The sequence below is a fragment of the Schistocerca americana genome, chromosome 5 (genome assembly GCF_021461395.2).
Source record: "Schistocerca americana isolate TAMUIC-IGC-003095 chromosome 5, iqSchAmer2.1, whole genome shotgun sequence".
NCBI classification, from domain to species: Eukaryota; Metazoa; Arthropoda; class Insecta; order Orthoptera; family Acrididae; genus Schistocerca; species Schistocerca americana.
The window spans coordinates 262,790,440-262,795,935 of NC_060123.1; the positions used below are offsets into that span (position 1 = coordinate 262,790,440).

At 45.0% G+C, this 5,496-nt stretch overlaps 1 pseudogene; it reads right to left on the minus strand.

The window, feature by feature from the left end:
• Positions 1–4,599: 4,599 nt before the first annotated feature.
• LOC124617164 lies at positions 4,600–4,717 on the minus strand (annotated as a pseudogene).
• Positions 4,718–5,496: the final 779 nt, after the last annotated feature.

Sequence of the window (5,496 nt, forward strand, 5' to 3'; positions counted from 1 at the left end):
AGGTGTGACTTGGCAGCAAGTGGAGGAAGAAAAGTGGTGGGAGGACCGAGTGAAATGGAGAGGGCTCGTCAGCACCCAGACCCGGCAGTAGCTGGAGGGGGATCCGGATATAGATAGATTTATCTAGGCTACGAGTCTCGACTCCTCAATAGAGTTATCTTCAGGCCCTGTAGCATGAACGACAAAAAGTTTTCACTCGCACGTGTATATAACAGGGAACTTGTATTTGCGATTGGTTGCCATAGAAGACTCCGACCGTCATGGGTTATTTAGCTGCCTAGGTATCAGAATTCCTTAACTTCATCTACTTCGATATCACCAATCCTGAAGTTATCTTTCTCGCTGTTCTCAGTTCTGCTACTTCTCGATACAGCATAGCCCGACATATTACTGACAGGACCCATAAGTTTAATGATAAGTATTCGCAGTTACGAGAACTTATAACCATCATTTGTATAAGGGAATGGCGAAAACGAAGTTTGTGCCTGACTAATGATCGATACCGGATTTCCCGCTTGCGAGCGGTCGGCATGACGGCCTCTTCTTCTTCATCGTCTTGTCTTTCTTATTGCCATTATTTTCCTCGTCATTTAGTTTGTGCGGACGTCACGTGACGCATGTTCAAGTCTATCGTTTTGAAGGGAGCAGTCAGCCCTGTGACCGAACACACTGAGCTACGGCACCGGCTTTGGGTTTCCGTGCACGAGCCACGGCCTGACGCTGTCGTCATTCTTGTGTCACAGCTTGCACTCGCACACATTATGTACTTCCCGTGCAGGGGAGGACGTGCTGATTGGAAGTCGCTGCCTAGTATCGACGAATAAATACGATATTGCAGCGCTCGTGTTGTAAAGAAGTACGATATAATATTCCTTCGGACACGTCACGCGGGATTAGCCGAGCGGTCTGGGGCGCTGCAGTCATGGGCTGTGCGGCTGGTCCCGGCGGAGGTGTCGAGTCCTCCCTCGGGCATGGGTGTGTGTGTTTGTCCTTAGGATAATTTAGGTTAAGTATTGTGTAAGCATAGGGACTGATGACCTTAACAGTTAAGTCCCATAATATTTTACACACATTTGAACGTTTTTCGCTTCGGACACGCATACCTGTCCACCGTGCTTTTTAATAGGACAGGCACTGCAATATCGTACCACAAGTCTCAATTTTCTGTCGTAATTACTGAAAGATATTATTCTAATTTTTCTTCAGATATTTCTGCAACACTGGGACGTCAAATGCAGTCGTTGCACGTTGTCACCACATTTCTATACTGTCGAATTCTTTTTATGTAGTTCGTTTATCAAACGCGCGTTACTGCTTGATAATGTCAGACCAGGTTATCATACTATATTCACCGCGCGGGGTAACCGTGCGGTTTAAGGCGTGTTGCCACGATTCGCGCAGCACTCCCCGTCGGAGGTTCGAGTCCTCCCTATGGCATGGGTGTGTGTTAGATTAAGTAGTGCGTAAGCCTATGGACCGATGATCTCAGCATTTTGATCCCATAGAACTTACCACAAATTTCCAATTTCATACTATATTCACCGTATTGCAAGTACTTGTAAACACACCACCTGGAAAAGGAGTGAAGCGCAGAGAAAGGAGCAGGAAACGAAATAAATGTCATGGCTCGAGGCGCTAAATGCTGTTCTTTTAGTGATTACAATATCGAGTCACATTTACATAGAACTTGGCAGTGTGCGTCCACTTATCAGTATGACGTTAAACGCCCTCTGGCTCGAATTCTTGTACAGATACAGTTGTTGTCTTGTCTCTCCAGTCAAATTGACCCGCAGCTCTTGTAGCTGGTCTTTGATTTCCAAGATACTGGCACCGTGATGGAGCTGACGTCCGAGCTGGCCCCATGCGTGTTAGATACGACGGTATCGGCATTTTTCAATAAGATAATGTACCATGTCACACGGCCAGTAGTGTGATGGAGTGGTTCGAGGAACACAGTGGCGAGTTCCAATAGATGTGCTGGCACCCCAACTCCCCAGGTGAGAAACCAGTCGAACACATCTGGAACATGATCGAACTTGGCGTCAGAGCTCTTCGCCACCTCCCCGGAATTTAAGTGAATTAGATCACTTGTGTGTGCAGATGTGGTGCCAACTCCCTCTAGCGACCTAACAAGGTCTCACTGCTTCCATGCCACTACACGATCGCCGTCGTTAACGTGGACATACCTGCTATTTGTTACGTGGTCATAATGTTCTGGCTCATCAGTGTACGTCATGGAAAGAATAATCCGGATGTTTTCGATGATTCTAAATTTTCAAAAAGCTTTTCGTTCAAAAGCACATCGCCGATTTATTATGGGATAACTGACCAGGTTTGTGACTGGGTCGAAAACTTGAAAAGCAGGACGTAGCATGTTTTCTGTAATGGAGAATGAAGGACAGACACTGAGGTAATTCCGATGAACCCCAGGGAAGTATATTAAGAGCGTTATTGTTTATGTTGTACGATTTCGTTTTGTCTACAAGTAAATTCTGGTACTATTGTCTTAGATCTACGACATAATTCTCGTAATAGCAGGTTCGGTATAGCCGAAGTGTCAACCAATTGCAAAGTTTCGCTATTATCTCTCAATATAGACGGATGTTAAGTTACGCACTTGAGGAAAGGTAGTAGCGTGATATCGTTTGACTACAGTCGCATGAAGAGTCAGCCATGCCAAACAAATACTTCGGAGAAACACAGTGTATGGAATGAAGAGAAGGGGCCACATACGCTCAGTTGTAGCCTAAACGGGTTTAATTTTTTTTAGCAGACTGCAGGGAATCTACATTTTATCTACAAAAGAGACTGCTCACAAACTTCTTGTTTTAGTCCAGTACTGCTCAAGTGCTCAGGACCCATCAGGTCTCACTAACAACGGCGTTTAGGGTTTTGCAAATGAGGACAGGTGGTAACTGGCAAGGTAAACTCTGAAAATTTTCACGCTGAGTCTAACAAATGGAACAACAAAAGCTTTAAGTGTCTGAATCAAAACTGCTCACTGAAGTAGCGAAATATTTTTAAATCAAGTTAGTTGGAGTGGCTGTTTTTCGCAGAAGCTGTACAAATATTTGTGTGTAGACAAGACGTCTTTTCCGAGTTGAAATGCAAGTATTTATTACCAGAGACGCATTTTATTTAAAAAGCATCATCAGTCAGCGTTAGTTTACGTGCGCTGACGCCCCTCGTGTTTCCTTTCCTGGTTAACACAGTTAAAGAACAGTCACATTTGAACTTACTTGAACATTATCAACCTATTTGTAATCTGCACATTGTGTAGCTGGAAAACCTTTCTAGGTGATCTAGATATCAATCCACACCTTTAGCAGAATTGTTATAGTTCTTCAGATTTGTTAGCCGAAGCCTTAATAGTTCTCGCGGTAAACACGTTAGTTAATGGCTACATTGTCAGCAAAGTTATTTAAAACATGGAGACTACATGGAAAGCATGGCGATACAGAAAAACAGAGAATTTTATTGCTTTCCGTAGAATAGTCGGAAGACTGAAGTAGATGCGTCGGAGGCGAGAAATCACGGCCTAAGAATAACAGACTTTACATGCACTACCAGCCGCTGTTTTCTAGAGAGTTAAGACTAATAAGGCAACTTAAGATAATCAGTATTTGTAGTTATATAGGGTGAACATTAATAAAACATACGAACTACAGGGACAGCTTCGTGACTCGAAATAGAGGTAAACAGGTCCGATGAACATATGTCTGAAAAGGGACGGTGACAATACAACGACAACAAATCATCCACGGACACAGTTTTTATTTTTTTGGTCATCAGTCTACTGACTGGTTTGATGCGGCCCGCCACGAATTCCTTTCCTGTGCTAACCTCTTCATCTCAGAGTAGCACTTGCAACCTACGTCCTCAATTATTTGCTTGACGTATTCCAATCTCTGTCTTCCTCTACAGTTTTTGCCCTCTACAGCTCCCTCTAGTACCATGGAAGTCATTCCCTCATGTCTTAGCAGATGTCCTATCATCCTGTCCCTTCTCCTTATCAGTATTTTCCACATATTCCTTTCCTCTCCGATTCTGCGTAGAACCTCCTCATTCCTTACCTTATCAGTCCACCTAATTTTCAACATTCGTCTATAGCACCACATCTCAAATGCTTCGATTCTCTTCAGGTTTTCCCACAGTCCATGTTTCACTACCATACAATGCTGTGCTCCAGACGGACACAGTACAGAGCTGCATCGCATCCATGCCACAACAGATGTTCGAAGTTGCCTCCATGGGACTGCTGGTGATAGTGATAGTAGCGGTTGTCCTGCAGGATACACGTAATCGTACTTTGGATTACTCCGTTTTGGCGGGCCACTTGCATGAAGCTTCATCTCAATATGCTATAGTACTAAACTAAAAGTAAAACTAAACTCCTCCCGAACAGGCCATGAAGGCCCAACGGTACCGACCGGCCGCCGTGTCATCCTCAAACCACAGGCGTCACTTGATGCGGATATGGAGAGGCATGTGGCCAGCACACCGCTCTCCCGGCCGAATGTCAGTTTCCGTGACCGGAGCCGCTAATTCTCAGTCACGTAGCTCCTCAGTTTGCCTCACAAGGGTTGAGTGCACTCCGCTTGCCAACAGCGCTCGGCAGACCGGATGGTCACCCATCCAAGTGCTGGCCCAGCCCGACAGCGCTTAACTTCGGTGATCTGACGGGAACCGGTGTTACACCTGCGGCAAGGCCGTTGGTATGCTATAGAACACGGTCCGCCGCCTACCTGCAGGTTCGTCTGTCTGAAAGGACCCAAACGTACAAAAAGACTTGAAATGTTGTGTGATGTGTTTGGCATCTGTGAGGGTACTTGCTCTGGTACAGCGCGCTGTCTGTCGACTGTTTTCATCTGCTTCGCCGTACACAAGCACACTCTGGACTTATTCCCGCCATGAATATCTGTTCTTATACCAGCACATTCTTCTGCTTACAGTACGCTGCGGCGATCACACAGCCTGCAACACACAAGGAACACACGGTCAAAGGAACTTTGATTCGTTAGCGCCACCCACCGTGGCAACGATGCATTTGTGGACACATATTCATAGGACAATTTTTCCTCCGTTTCATGTCAGGAATCCTGAAATCTGTCGGTTTTATGTATGTTCACTGTATATATTCTGGAGCAATGTGTTTATGGTTGCATCAGGTAGGACTACATTTATCATTGTTAATTTTCAAGTAGTTAAGGAAGTTAGTTCTACAAGGCACAGCACCCACAATGTTTTTAACCCAGTGATCAATAGTTAATTTTACGGACTGAACTTACTTGTAAGTGTGCTCATTTTATTTTCAGTAATATGTCCGGAATTTATACTTTCGATTCAGATGTTTTCTCAGCGTTGCGCGCGACTGCTACGGTCGCAGGTTCGAATCCTGCCTCGGGCATGGATGTGTGTGATGTCCTTAGGTTAGTTAGGTTTAAGTAGTTCTAAGTTCTAGGGGACTGATGACCACAGATGTTAAGTCCCATAGTG